The following is a 16,278-nucleotide window of genomic DNA, read 5'->3' as shown; positions in this document are numbered from 1 at the left end:
ACTGTTGGGAGAATACTCCATAGTATTTTTAGCAGTTGAAATTTGGTTGATAATAGTTTTTTGGTGTCCGGATTGTGTTTACACGCGTGAGCTTCTGATTTGGCTTGATAAATCAGACTCCCCATATCCACATTTGATCAGACTCCTTGATATGCTTTTTGGCTATCTAATGGCCCTCTGAATGAGTTCTATTTCACCCGTTTTCCTGTAACCTTTCTCATAGTCACCTGTTGTTTCTTCAAAATAAGCCCTATAACCATTGTACCTCTTAAGTTTAAGTCTGTATAGACTTTTGCAATATTGTGTACGTAATTGTTATGTATGTAATTGTAAACAGTTCTTTACATTTAGCCTTGTTTAGCAACAAAAATTTTTGTTTGGAAAGTACCCTAGCTAACAGGTTAATCTTCAGCAGTTGTTAAGAAGGCTCAGCTATCAGGCTTGTTAAGACTCTTGCAGGGACAATGGAATTGGGGTGTGCCCTATGCAAATGTCAGGGCTGAAGCTGTTGTAAACATAAAGCATAATCTTTATACAGAAAGATGCTTTTTATCAATTAAAAACCATCATTAATCCACTTAGTCTGCTCAAGGACTACATCTTGATGGATTTCCTGGAAGAGGAACAGGGCATCTAAAAAGATATCCCCCTCCCCCCAAGCCCTTTTTGTAAAGAACTCTAATAAAGCTTAGGCCTGTGAGTTCTTACCTATCTTCCCCATCTTCCCCACACCCCTACCCTTTGCATACTCAAATGCTATTCAAGAAAAGTCATAAAGTTGTATTGTATCATGTATCATACATGATATAGTTTGTTGCACAAGCTCAAATAAAGCTTCAGGTATAGGAGCTTTTTGGGTATATCATATGGATATAACATTGTTGCATACAATCTGTTGGGGTATGGGGTTATGCAGGACATGAGGGACAGGCCTTTGTCTTACAACACATGTCAAGCATCACACCAAAGAGTGCAGGAGTGAATGTATTATTGGTGTGCGTGTTGGGGAATATTTTAAAGTAGTGTTTTATGCACTGCGTCGCAGTACCTTGGGTGAACAGACCCTGATTGCATTGTTAAAGTTGTCATTTGAGTAAAAACACTTATTCAATCAAAAAGGGGGTGCCTTAATCACTGTACATTATGGGTCAAATGCACTGTTATTATTGCACACATGGCACCTTAAACTTTACCTCCCTTTGCAAAACACCTCTTGTGCTGGGCCTTTTGGCCGGACAGAAGGATTTTTTTTATATCTGGCTGAAAGGCCAGCCATAAAACTTTTACGACATTTATTTTAAGCATCTCTCCCCTTTCACCAGACGAGTAAGGTGCTTGAGAAACCTGTCCCCTGTCAGGAGCCTAAACCCGGGGGTGTTAAAGTAAAGAGGCCCTAGTCCCTTTAGGGCTGGGACCATGTAAAGCACCTGGTGCAATTTTCTGTTTACTCATTGGCTTGATTTTATTCACCTGAAAATGTGCTTGCACACTGTCCGGATTTATAAAAGTTAGGTCTACCAGTGTGCCTTCTGTCTAAGATGACAGGATCTTAGCTGGAGGGTTAGATAGTAGAATACCAGCCTGCCTCTGCCTGGGAATGTTTCTTCGAATTCACTCTCTGCTGCTATATTGGGGCAGGTGCTACCTGAACTCATAGAGTTGCAATCACCCAGCTGAGTTCAACCACTAGGGAAATAAACATATCACAGATAAAAACCATATAGACGTAGTTGATGAAGAGGAAGGCAAAGAAAAACCCATATTTCCTTTGTGATCTCAGACAGTATGAAGCATGAATGTTGTTAGCCTATGGGTGCATAACTTACATGTATCAATTTTAAATGTCATTTGCCACTTGGCTGCCCGATCAAACAGTTCATTCAGATCTGTTTGAATATTATAGAAATCTTGTATGGACTTTATTCCATCACATAGTTTGGCGTCATCTACAAACACAGAAATTGTACTTTTAATCCAAAACTTTATAAAGATGCATTTAGGCATGAACGTCCTGAGCAGTTGTCCCCCCTGAACCACCTAGGTTCAGGTCCAGTCCAAGTCCTTGTGCCTGTTGCTGAGTCTCTTGGATGCCATGTTCATCCAGACCTTCTTGCAAGTGTATGCATTATGGCTGGGACAGGTTCCATAAAGTCCTTCGCACAGATTACCTTTTAGGACAGTCTTAAGTTTTCACAGGTCTGGTTTGAGCCCATGCAGCTTGATGTCCTCGATGAAATTGAAAGTGTCCCAGTTGTCCCATCCCAGGGTCCTCCACAAAGGGAGGAGGAAGAAACGAGACCTAGAATTCCCTAAAGAACTTGACCTGCCGAAGAAAGTCCTACAGATGCAGTTGCAGGCAAAAGATTCTCAGAACCATTGTGATATCCTGCCCTTGAGATGCTCTTTGAACCATCAGCATTTGCTTCACACAATTCACCTTTGAGTCCCAGATGAAGCAGAACACCACCCTGGTGATGACTTTACAGGTGTTTGCCCGCGGGGGCCGAGCCTGGCACAGGTACTGGAACACAGGAAGGATTTCGCTGCAAAGCACCTGCCGATGGTAGGATCTCTGAGGCTCCAGAGTCCAAATTTTTTATTCCTTTTTCAAAACCTCTCATCCCATGACTTAAGCACTTTCTGCTTCAAACCAGACACCAAGAAGAGCATGATTTGTGACTTCCCACAGCCTCTTAAACATATTACCCATTGGAATAAATTTTGCAGTGTGTTTGTGTAGAACAGACTTGAAACACTCCCATTTTTATTGTCATAGAGAGCCACTTTTATTAACGGAAAATTTGCTCTCTAAACAATGAATGTTTTTATCCTTCCTGTTTTTGCTTCCTGTTTACAACTTACATTAAATGAAATATATTATGGTCACTGCTACCCAGATTTTCTTTTACATGCACATTTGTTTCAATTTGCATTTTTAGTAAAAAAAAAAATTTTTGTATTTTTTTTATTGACAGAAGAAAGGAAAAATACAATCATATTCAGAGATGTATTAAACATTTTACTGTAACAGAGATGTACATTTATGAAAACTTGCAAAATCTATTAATAGCGTTAGGAAGTAGTACAAACAATATTTCTGCTTTTTTGCTGTATCTGTAGTCCCATTACTCCAGCCAATGTCAAGTTAAAATCATCCATCACTACCACTGTCCCAGCATGTGCAGCTCTTTCTATCTGTGCAAGTAGTTGGTTTGCAATTTCTGCTTTAGCACGGGGGGGGGGGGGGGGCTAAAGCAGACTCCAATAATTACCTGTGTATTATGCATCCCCAACTCCACCCATACTGTCCCAACATTATCACACGCTCTATCAACAATTTTTTCTTTTAATGATGCTCTCTCCAGCTCCAGAGAGAGTAAAACTCCTGGAATCTGGTTCTCAGACAACTGTACCATCTTTAGGAATTGGGAAACCTTCCTTGTTAAACCCAAAGGAAAAAAAGCAGAGTTCCCGGTAGATCCCGAAACCCCTGTGTAGGGTAAAAACTTTTATAATATATCAATTTAGTTTTTTTTTTCAAAAATATAAGTGGGTACTTAACCAGGGCAAATAGATGGATCCACCTAAGTTTTATATTGTTATTGAAGGGGCAATGAGAGATTTCAAGTTCGTGGGTGCGGGTCCAAGTATCCTTCCAAATCACAAAAAAATACTCATCTGGATGATGAAATAGTGGTTACTCAGGTAAAACATTTGTGAAACAAGATTTAGAAAAATATGGAGGATAATTTTTTTCCCAATTCATATCCCAGCCAGGACTCTATCTGCAAGGAATTTGTATGTTCTTCCTGTTTCTGTGTGGATTTCCTCTGGGTACTCTGATTTCTTCCCAAAAAACATGCAGTTAAGTTATTTGGTTTTCCCTCAAAAAAAAAATTGTCCTCAGACTACGTTAATGATACATGATCATGACATTAGATTGTGAGCCCCCTTGAGGGACAGTTAGTCATAGGACAATGGACTTTGTAAAACACTGCGTAATATGTCGGTACTATATAAATATTGGATAATAATATTTCCACTGATTTTTAAAAGGATGTAAGTCTGATATCTGATTAGAGCATGAAAGAACCTAAACCCTTTTCTCCCTTAGCAATTGTGTGGTCAATTTTGTTGTGTGCTTTGAGTTATTATGTTGGAAGGTGAGCCTTCTTCCCATTGGCAACTTTCTGGCAGAGGATAGTAGCTTTTTCCTCAAGAATTTAACTGTATTTTGCTGAGTGGCTTTTTTTGCAACCCCTTCTTTAGGAGCTGCATTGTGGAGCATTTGTTCATGTGATAATATCACATTACCACAATAATCACTTTAAAAAACAATAGGTAGTTAAAGCCCAGTAACAATATTTATTTAATAATTTATTTTGGGGTTACATGATTTGTGGTGCCTGGGATCAAGAGAGGTATTGTGATTAGTTATTGTGGTATACCACCCCCAAAAAGCAATATATGTAAATAGTGTGGCACCAAAAACTGGGGTTTTAGGAATTTTCTATACCACAATTAGGTGCAGTTCAAATATAATGTTAATTAGTTCACATATAAATAAGCATCAACATATAAAAAGGTAAAATGTCAATGCAATCAAGGCAAGTACCTACATAGTCTTTTTCATGCAAAATCATTATATATTAGGTATTATCACTTGATACAGAGTTTCCTACATACAAAAGCATAGCATAATGAATAGTTTTACTTGGTAATGCGTTTCACAGAGTCTTCTCTGCTTAATCAGACTCGGAAACTATATTAGATTAGTGGAATACATACATTTCTTCTAAGTATATTGATGCATATTAAATATAGCCTCCTTGTAATCACACTTTTCCTAAAATATGGCATATGTAATATATTAGCCATAAACAGAAAAGCAGACCAATAACAAAAAACCATGAGTCTGAAAAAGAAATTTATAAGAAATGGAATCTTTTATTTGCGATGGGAATACCAAATCATAAGGTGTTATTATGGTATATGAATTGATGCTGGTTTCATTAGGAAACCCCCTTATTGTTCTAAAAAGAAAAGTATAAAAAATACACAAAGATCTACTAAAATTTTGTATCAATGTTAGTGTGCAATTTTTAATAAATGATAAATTGCTTTTGTTTGCATTAAATTCAATACAATTCAATATTCACTTTACAAGAAAATAAAATGAAAGTCCCAAAGACCAAAACAATAAGCATTGTGTCAAAATGGGCATTGTATGCATATTTACAGTACAGTGTAATTAGTCAAATATATAGTGTATTTCATTTACATATGAAATTACAGCTTGAATATATATAATATTTTAGAAAAATAAAACCAGAATTGCATTCCCAAATAACACAAACAGCTATACACCGAATGTAGTCAGCTGAAGCCCGGAAAGCCCAAAGTCTACAGGATTGTGAATTTGGGAATTTTAATGAAATCATTGCTATCTTAAGGATGTAGTAGCCGAGTGTCCAAAAAAGCTTTTTATAGAATCTGTGCATGTAAAGTGACAAATACTCTTTTGTACATTCTGCAAACTCTGCAATAAATTGTACACGTAAAAGAGCACTGACGTATATTTATCCTTTACATGACGTAGACCAGGTGCTTTTACAGATTGCTTTTACAGACAGACCAAAGCGTTTCAGCATGGGGGAATGCTTGCTGCAATGTTCTAATCAAGGCCTTTTGTGCACAAGCTTCAGCTTGTAGATGCTAATCAGAAGAGCAATGTGTACAGCAATTATCAAGCACTATGGAACTACTGATCCCTATGGTTTAAACATCACAAAGAACATATAGTAACAATAAATGTTCCATTCAATTGATAGCTACTATACTTCACTAGTGTAGCTTACACCATAAGATACCATCTGTAGTAATAGTTTGCTACCATTTACCAATTACCAATACAGATTTTAGAGGACAAATGGACAGTTCTTGTAAATGTTGTAGATGGTTTGCTTTGAAATGCTACTTTTTTTTTCATCTGAAATTCCCAGGCTTGCAAAGTGTTAAACAGAAAGGCAACTACATACTCCTAAAGAAGAGAAGTGGTTACAAGGCCACATGGTCACAACTGGGTGAGAACAAATGAATACAAGAAAACAGTCCTGTTGCAGAACCAACACCTTTAGTTCAAAGTTTGATAATTTGCAGTGATAGGTCATCTTTAACTTTTCATAATGCTGACTTTAAGCTAATAACAGTCATTTCACACACCAGTTTGTAGGTCATTTTCCAAGCTACAGAACAAGCTGCAGCTTTAACAGTGTGTTGTTAAAGACACTTTTTGTGTAATTCCTTCCTGAGTTCTGTTCACAACAAGGTGAACAGAACTGACCAAGTTCTCCAATTAAGAAAGCTGTGCATGAAAGTCTGCATGCCCAATGCATGCTGCCGTTTCACTCAGAATAGCAGTCATTAAAATGTACTAGTGCCAGCTAAGTTCCTAGCAGTCACAGATAAAATGTCCAAGTATAGAATCTCTTGGGATACCCATAGACTTCAAATGTCAGTCAAGGGTTTGACCTTTGATCAACTATATACTGTAGTACAATGTTGATGTGCATGCCTATTACGAGTTGGGTTTCCATGCCATGTGCCAATACCAGTCTTAGGAACAAAGAAGATCATCCAAGAAAATCCATTTTGGATAACAGTTTTCAGAATTTGGCTGGCCAAGAGCTAACTGTTAAAGGTTACATACCGGTTACATATCGTTCACAAATCTACGGGTACCCTTAGAAAAACATGTGGCCTCCTTTTTTTATTTTCAATAAATATTTATGGAGTTTTTCAATTTTTTATAACAATGTATAACAAAATAAATCAGAAGATAATACAATACAAGATAGAATGAACATAAAGTGTTCTGCTAACCTCTGTAGCAAATTGTACCATCTGACCAAATCCAGTTATCTAAGATACATTTGTCACATATACAGAGCAAAATTTCTGACATACCACAGGGGTCAACCCATGATAATCACAGAAAAAAGGGGGAAAAAAACATAAAAATACATATATATTGCTGAGCAGGCAGGCTGACTGTTTATCACAAATACAGAAATCTTCGATAAAGATCAGGTTGTCCTGTCCTATCCGGTGTCATGTACCACCTGAATAGCACTTTATAAGCATTTTACTGTGCTAAGACATTAGAGGAGCATTTCGCTATAGCCAACCATATCTCATACAATTTTACAAAGCTAAAGTGGAACCTCAATCCAATTGCCATCTCGCTACATAGAACAGTTGTGCGTCCATTTGAAGCAAAAGCGCGTATAAAAAGGAAACCAACCCAACATGATTCAAAGGCTGATAATTGCAGAGGATTATGCTTATATCCTCTAAGCCATCTAAGACTCCGATGACGTCTTAAACTGACTTTAACTATCGCTATTTCATTTAGTTATATTCTGGAATGGTGCATGGTTTCTTTAGTGCTCAGTACCATGGTATACCCAAATATGGATCTGAGTAAAAATGCTAGAAAACAAATGAGGCAGGTTTAAAGCCTTTGTCAAATATTTGTCAAGTGACATGTAGCAGCCACTCCACAAAAAAGAAGTGTATATTTGGAACCTCTGAAAGTTAGAATTTGAACAACCACAATGCTCTTGCAGATAAGCAAACTAGTTTACATGGTATGTGGGAGAGAAAGAGAAAGAATGACAGGCTTTTGAAGGGCAAGATTATTTTTTTTAAAAACACTAAATTTTATTAGTTAAGGACAAATTAAAAACTTCAACAGAAAATCTCCTAGGTTAACCCTAGGCTAACATTGGTACACTAGTCTGGTAATCATAGTGTAGGGATATCATATTACATCATGTTATGTTAGCAGTAATAAGTATGTTTCCCACCCAACACTTTTCGCCACGCTGAGCTTCCTCAGGGGTTTGGGAGACCTTTGGGATTACAATAATATACAGTATTATCAATCAGTATGTTCATTGGAAATATACACATGTTGTAAAGTATAATAAGGCAACAGCGCTTACCTAATGATATTGCTGAGACTTTTTACAGCGTAAACAGGAAACATCTGATGTAAGATTACTACTTGAAAATGCCCTGGTAAAAAAAAAAAAAAAAACAGTATCAATTTGGACGTACTAAAGGTAAAGGGAAGAAAAGAGGTGAATCAATTTCTACACTTTTTTATGGGGAAACAAAGTATGTAAAAGTAATAGTGGCATGGAGGTTATTGGTAGAGATTGCTTTAGGACGAATGACTAGTAGTAGTTGGTCTGGAAGAAATGTATGTACATTTATGTAATATCCAATTAAATGGAATCTGTTATTAAAATAAAATTATAATAAATTTAAGGGGAAATATTGGTGGTGTGCTAGGTAAAAATCCTGCTTTTAATCTGATCAAAGAGAAACAAAATAATAAACTTAATTATTAATAAAGGGCGATAAATTTGGTGGAGTGATAAATTAATAAGGAATACAAGATCTGTGGAAGGGTATATATTGTTTTGATATGTGATAATTAGTCAAAAATATACAAGATTGTAGTAAGCAAAAATAGCCACAAGATGGCGCCAAAATGGCGTTACCTGGTGAAAATGGTATGAACCCACACAAAATGGATGTTGTAATTGGAGACCAAAGTGTTGGTTCTAAAAAATAAAATTTAGAAAAGGGATCACAAATATTACAAAAATTTATTGATGGGGTAGAGATAGATGGTAGCTATTGCCTACCTTGGAATTTAAGAGTGACAAGAGGCTTGTTGCCTAATGTGAACGACTAATATGTTTCTTGATGTTGAGTGTGGGTTAGCTGATGGCTCATAGCTGTAAAGAAGAATGTGTAATAGTAAAAAATATTATTTTAGTGATGCCTTTGTAGGAACTGCCTTTTTCTATATAGTAGCTGAGTTGTAACTTTGTAAAATGCAAATAAAGTTATTGAAGTGTTTCCTGCCCCTTATAGTGGCCTTAGAAACCCCACCAGGATATATAAGAAAATGCAGGAAGTGCAGATGCAGAGATGAGAACATGTGCTCAGCCAGGGTAGGTGCCTGCATCCCAGAACTAATGCAGTATTATATTATTTCCCTCTGTATTAACTGGGTATATCTGATATCTGTTATCAGAGATCACTTTGGGAAATCACTATTGTCAGTGTATCAGCTACATACACAAATATATATTGGCTCTGCCCTTTCAGTTATCTTTGCTGATCTGCACCCTCTGTCTAGTTACATCTAGCATAGGTTTGGCATCCAAATAGGACTGAGGCCTATCCCTATTTAATGTACAGCGCTGCGTAATATGTTGGCGCTATATAAATCCTGTTTATTAATAATAATAATAATAATTGCTTACATTAGTAGGAGCCTCACCCCTAGTGAACGTAATTATCCAGTACACAAGTTGGAATTTTTGGCGGTCAAGTGGGCCATTGTGCATAAGCTACATGATTATTTGTACAGAGCTACATTTGAAGTGAGCACAGATAATAACCCTGACGTATGTTCTAACTATAGCAAAATTGGATGTCACAAGGCATAGGTGGTTGGCAGCCCTATCCAACTATCAATTTACCCTGAAGTATGAACCAGGTACAAATAACATTGGGGCCAATGCTCTTTCTAGACACCCATGTCTAACTCCTAACACAGAAGACAGTGAATGGGAGGAAATCCCTGAGCCTAGTGTAGGAGCTTGTTGAAAATCAGATAGCTTTCTCTAAGATTAGGCTCATAGATTCGATAGGAAGTGGGCCAGAGGCAGTGTATATTAGAGGCAGATATATATTTGCCAGAGGCAGATAGATTTGCCTATCCTGCTGCACTGGGATCATTCGAGAAAAGTTCTATATCTCCACAACGGATGATCAAGAGTCAAAATAATTGGACCTCTGTATCGGGCAGTAAGTGCCAATGGATGAAGAGGAGAAGGGGAGGTTTTGGTTGTATATTCTCTCCTATTGTTTAATTCATATAAATTAGTTGGAGCCACCTCTAGTAATTCATAAATGAGAAGGAAGGAAAGGTTAGAGAAAAGAGGTTTGCGGCTCAAGGGGTGCTTAATGAACTTGTTTGTATATTTGTATCTTTACGTATTCATACACAATACAAGTACAAATTCAGTACTTAACACCTATTAACCATGTTTGGCCTTCGTAATTACATCTCATGATAATACCATGAAGGTATGTACCATCTTCCAGCAAACACCTTCTAACTTTTTATATGGATTCATTCAACCTTGAATACACACTAATCTTCATATATATTTTATTTACATATAGATACATCAGTAATTTGAACCTTCAAACTTTACCTGCTTGTTTATTCATTTGAGTCATTCAACACTATAATGTAAGTAAATATCCTTTTACATAATGTAGATCTATTTTCTTTTCGGATGTCATATTGAAAAGTATGGTACTAGTACCATCTTAATATTGAATTTATAGTTAACAATTAATTCAGAAAGAGTACTTTTGATATTATGTACGGATTATGAATGTCATGTACTCACTGCACACATATATTGCAAATGTGATTTTGATTGTCCTCTATATGTATATTTATTCTTTGAATATTTGTATTTAGACAGCTACATCTGTACATTAATCTATCCATGTCGGATCTCGTACAGCAAAATGTGGTTACCCTCATTTTGTCTTTTATGACTATTTGGTTAACGTATGTATATTTAACCCCCCTAGCGTTCTAATTCTGTAATTTTTTGATGCAAAAAGTGATCCTATTTTTTTTGCATAGAAATTTTTGTTTATATTGTGGGCTTGTAATTCTTAGGATTAACTCCCAGGTATGATAATTATATTTATTTATTATAGTCCGGAGCGTCTAATGGTCCGAAAAATACGGTACACTCCAGAGCGTGAACCTCTTCAGCCTCAGGGTGATGTTTCACCTGACCTTCCTGAAACCAATGAGAGTGATTAGACTGTAGTTCCTGAAAGTTCCAGCCCAAACACCATGTCTTCCCCAAAGGACCAATTGAATCCTTAATCTCCAGAGTTTGTGCCTACTTCAGTGAGCACACACAGTCCTCTGACACAACCATATAACTTGATCCAGCAGTGTATCCAAGAATATAAAGTTTTTTCTTTTGTGTCTCAAGTAAAGGACCCTGTAGAATAAAAGGGTGAGCCTGCGGCAGCTGTCCAAGCGGTCCGCTGCAAAGTTATATGTGTATATATATATATATATATATATATATACACACACACATATATTCCTTGTTTGCTTTGCTTTCCTTTTATGGGGAAAAAAGTTCTCAATGGTACTACATATATAATCATGGAAACACACAGTAAAGAATTTCCTGACCCTACTGTACCCTCATTTATTCCAGCTTTGAATAAGTTAATAAGCATTTATACGGTTCCAGTGATTGTTATTCCAATCAATTGACAATCTTCTACTACTTAGCGTAATTTCAATACTACACAAGAGGTCTATATATCCCCTGTGGAAGCCCTTCTGGGCAAAATGCGTCGGGTTTAGACCCCGTCCTGCTATGCTTGAAATATATGCAAGTTTGTAACTTCCTCTACAAAAATATAGAGTGGAAAAGTAAACCTTATTGTATGAATATTGATTATCATTTTAATTTTTAACGATTTTGTATTCATATAAAAATTACATTGATCTTATTTACAATAATTTTTTTCGGTGCCTAAAAAAGCCTTTTTTGCTTCCTTTCCCATTTTTTCATAGGTAGCAGAGGTCCGGTTGCATTGGAAGATTAGTGTGATTGCTAGGGTCTAAGTGGTATTGCAGATAGATTGTTCCTGAACTCCAGAGACTTTGCCTGCATCCCTACAATCCAGGATCACAGCATACACAGCCCAATTGCCGATTGGAGGATCTCCTTGCTGCTGTTTTCAGGATCATTTCATTAGGACATCAGAACAATCAACTCCAGAGGCCTCTGCAACTCATCCTGACACTGATCATAACTTTAGGCATTTGTGGTTATAGACTGTATAAATACCCAGGTATATCTGTGCACAATTCTCCTCAGGACTCTTGCTATGTGTATTCATTGATGTTTATGGATTGTAAATATTACTGTTTTGAGATATAAAGCTTACAAATACTCCAGCCTGTGTGTTCATTTAGCTACAATGGTTAATGTTGTATGCTGGGTGCAGTGGTTCCTCGGATGCTGTTTTATATTACTGTTATTATTTCTGGTTAATGTCCCAGGAAGGGAGCCCCTCTGCCAACAGAGACCCTATCCTGGGTGGGGGCACTGCCAACTTTATTAGTATCCTCTCTCTTCCACATAGCGAAGGCTCAGGATCCTCTCTGTTATCTACAGGTTAGCGCCATAGCCTGGTTTGTGAGGGTCATTTACGTGACAGATGGAAGAACTAGCTTCCTCCCCTATGCTGTAACCGAGATGCGTATTTCCGCCCTTAGTTTAGTACGGCGGGCTCGCTATGTGGTTTAGCGCATGCACTGTGTGTGTTGACATGGTCTAGGAGACAGTGACTTATTTTAGGCTATGTATGGTGTATGCAGGGTGAAATAGATGTGACAAGCATTCCTATTAGGCTGTGAGTGGTATTAATAGTGTAATAAAGAGTGTTAAGATGTGGTATGGTAAGGGATGTATGTTACAATAAGTAATCTGATATTATGAATATTAAAGATGTGAGTGTGTGAATTTTAATATCACTGTAAAGTATAGTAAATAAAGAGATTGTACTAAGAGAAGTATAAGTTAGTCCAAGGGCAGAAATATATAATAATTTCCTAAGTAAATGCTTGGACAATAATAAGAAAAAAAGTAAATAAGAGGTTAGTTAAATGTAATAGTGTTTATACCCCTAAGATTTAAATATCAAATAATATTAATAATTTGGGAGTAATAAGCAATAAAAAGTTTCAGCAATGTAACAAAATGATAATATATGGATATTCCGATCACATTATACAGATTTAATTCATAAACATGACAACTGGATATATGTTGTTAGTTTTAGCAATGACAACCAAATGCACCAAGGTGGTATATGGTTATTTCGGTTACAATCATAAAAAATCACAGTATACACATGTTAGACTGGCACCAGGATATAAGTTATTAGTGCATAATGATTGGAGGTAGTATTAGCATAGCAGCTGGAGGTTATATCTAAATATTAGATGGTGAGTGAAGAGGGAAAAATGAAATGGCTATATAATTAGGGTGATGAAAATAAAGTGATTGGGATAGTAAGAATGGTTTAAAGAAAAGTACATCGTTTAAACCCAGTGGTGTCAAGCCATTTATTGAAAAAATCCATTTTGCTTCTAAGCGGAGTAAGGTGTAGTCTATATCCCTGCCTCTCAGGTTGGCGATACTTTCACCATCAAAGTTATGACATATGCCCACATGGTGACTAATAGGGTTCTTCATTTTTCCAGTTATTGTATAGTTATGTTCGTATATCCTTTTTCTAAAGGCTCTCCTGGTCTTGCCTATGTAAAATCGTCCGCAGATTCATGAGATTAGGTAGATCACACCTATGGAAGAGCAATCAATGTGTTGTCCTAACTTATGTATTGTGTTGTTGGGAAGTTGGATGGTTTGTTGTTCCTTGACCCAGTGGCATTAATGACATTTGCCACATTTAAAGACCCCTGTTGGGGGTTTGTTGGTTATGGGATCTGTGTTTGTATAAAAATGACTAGAGAACAGAGAGAAGAGGATTTCCTGTTTGTTAAGTTAGGTATTTTATTCAGAAACTTGGCTGTGTTTGGATCACCTAAAAGAATGTGTCAAGGTTTCATTAGCACATTCTCTAACATGTTGTGCTGGTTGTTGTAGGTGGTGATGATCCTTACAGTCTCATTCGATATAGGAGGGTTTCTTTTTGCGATGAGGGCAATACCTTTCTGTATCTTGGCTCTTGGCTTCTATAGTAGGATCTCTTCAGAAGTTTTTTTACTGTATCCTCTCAGGATCAGTCTTTCTCTCAAAGCTTCTGTTTGTCAAAATCCCTATCATCTGTGCAATTCCTTCTAAGTTGTAGATATTGGCTTAGTGGGATATTTTTCTTTAGTGGTATAGGGTGCGCACTTAGAGCGTGTAAAATAGTATTGCCAGCTGTCTCTTTTCTACGTCTCCCACTCTGCCAAATCTCAGCACTGTGTATGCAATTGTTTTCCCCTGCAACCCTCATCTGATATTGTATATGGTACGTCTCCCACTCTGCCAAATCTCAGCACTGTGTATGCAATTGTTTTTCCCTGCAACCCTCATCTGATATTGTATATGGTAAGTCTCCCATTGTAGATTAATTTATTGCACCAACTTTAATCTCCTCATAGATTTATCTGTTCACTATCCCTTAGTTCCAGCTGAGTGCACATTGATATCCCAAATTCCTTGTTACTCTGATCAGTCCATCCATATTCAGAACCCAAAGCACTTCCATTTAAACAACAGGCAAGGTCACGTTGGGACCCTGGTCACGTGCCCAAATCTCAAGTGCCCAAATTATAAGTGCAATGGAAATTAATCCAGGGAATTGACACAGGAATTGGAACAGATTTGGACATATAATTATACTCTGCCACTTCTACCTCCTGCCTTTGGACTGATATCCACCTGGACTCCAACACATTCTCTCCTGCCACTACCATTCTAAACTGGTATGTCATATAAAAACAATTGAGAGAAAACTGCAGGTTTTTGAAAGTGGGCTGCTGAAAATTTATTCCAAATCTAAAAATGCATTTAGAAAATTCTACATTTGCAGAATATCCTACAGGTCATTTGGAAATCTACAAGGAATGTTCTAGCATTGTAGCAACTGCAAAGGTGAATTTTATACTGGTATTTCATCAAACCATCTCTTTGACTGAATCATCATCCTGCACTCCTGGAACAAGTTTACAAGCCTCACTTGAACCCATATTATTGGACTGCTTCTCTTGGACTTCAGTTTGCCACATTGTTTATTGTACGCATATGGTTCCCATTTATCTGTAAAATGTATTATTCATCCTGCTCTCTCTTTGTTGGTACTACTCCCTGCAATCCCCAGTCTGATAACTCATTGTCTCTCTGCTCTTTCACTCACCTTATTTCTCTGTCAGTGCTCCTGCACCTTCTTACTTTACTGATACTCTCTGGTTACATCTCTCCCAACCCTGGTCCCCCCCACAGCCTCCCCCTTCCATATTCTCTCAGCAAGACACTCCCTTCTCCTAACCTCATCCCCATTCACCCTACCCATAAGTCCTTACCCCCTCTCTCTAGCAGTCTATGGAATGCCAGATCTGTTGGCAACAAATTAACCTCAATAAACAAACTTCTCCTTTCTAAGTCTCTGAACTTTCTTGCTCTCACTGAAACTTGGCTTTCCTCCTCTGACTCTGCCTCTGCTGCTGCTCTCTCCTATGGAGGCCTGCACTTTACTCATACCCCCAGACCTAGCAACAAAGTAGGGGGTGGTGTGGGTCTCCTTCTCTCACCTAACTGAACATACAGAGTCCTTTCTACCCCACCCTCTCTCATTTTCACTTCATTTTAAGTCCACTCTGTCGGACTCCTTAGCCCCTTACCCCTCATTGTTGCTGTTGTCTACCGCCCCCCTGGCCCAGTATCACAATTTGTGGATAACTTTGCATTCTGGCTCCCACACATTCTTTCCCATTTCCCACCTGTAAATCATCACTGGCCTCCCCCAGCCCTGTTACTGTGGACGAAGTCTTAACTCTTCTCTCATCATCTCCGTCTACTACATGTCCACTTGACCCAATTCCCTCTGACCTACTCTGTGCCCATTCCTCCACCCTGGCCCCTGCCCTACCCGAACTATTCAACCTCTTCCTTTCCACTGGTAAATACCCCTCAGCTTGCCATAATTCTCCCTATCCTAAAGAAACCCTCACTGGATCCCTCCCTACCCTCCAACTACCGTACTATCTCCTTTCTCCCATATGTCTCCAAACTTCTTGAACACCTTGTCTACAAAAGACTCACCCATTACCTGAGCACCAACTCTCTCCTTGACCCCCTCCAGTCTGGTTTTAGAGCTGCCTACTCCACTGAAACAGCCCTTACTAAAGTGGCCAATGACCTTGGCCAATGACCTCTCAAGGCAGCTTTTCCCTGCTCCTTCTCCTTGATCTTTCCTCTGTTTTTGACACTATTGATCACCCCCTTCTAATACAAATCATGCACTCCATTGTTATCTGTAACACTGCTCTCTCTTGGTTTGCTTCCTATCTGTCTGACCGCTCCTTTCAAGTTTCTTTCAATGGTAACTCCTCCTCACCCACTC

The 16,278-nt window shown here is 37.8% G+C and overlaps 1 long non-coding RNA gene across 1 annotated transcript; it reads left to right on the top strand.

Annotated features, from left to right (window-relative positions):
- Positions 1 to 9,040: 9,040 nt before the first annotated feature.
- On the top strand, positions 9,041 to 12,100 carry LOC140326380 (uncharacterized). The gene is made up of 2 exons (XR_011919852.1): positions 9,041 to 10,342; positions 11,714 to 12,100. It is a non-coding gene; the product is annotated as an uncharacterized lncRNA (long non-coding RNA).
- Positions 12,101 to 16,278: the final 4,178 nt, after the last annotated feature.

This window comes from Pyxicephalus adspersus, chromosome 3, assembly GCF_032062135.1.
Source record: "Pyxicephalus adspersus chromosome 3, UCB_Pads_2.0, whole genome shotgun sequence".
Taxonomy (NCBI): domain Eukaryota; kingdom Metazoa; phylum Chordata; class Amphibia; order Anura; family Pyxicephalidae; genus Pyxicephalus; species Pyxicephalus adspersus.
This window is presented reverse-complemented; position numbering and strand designations above follow the sequence as displayed.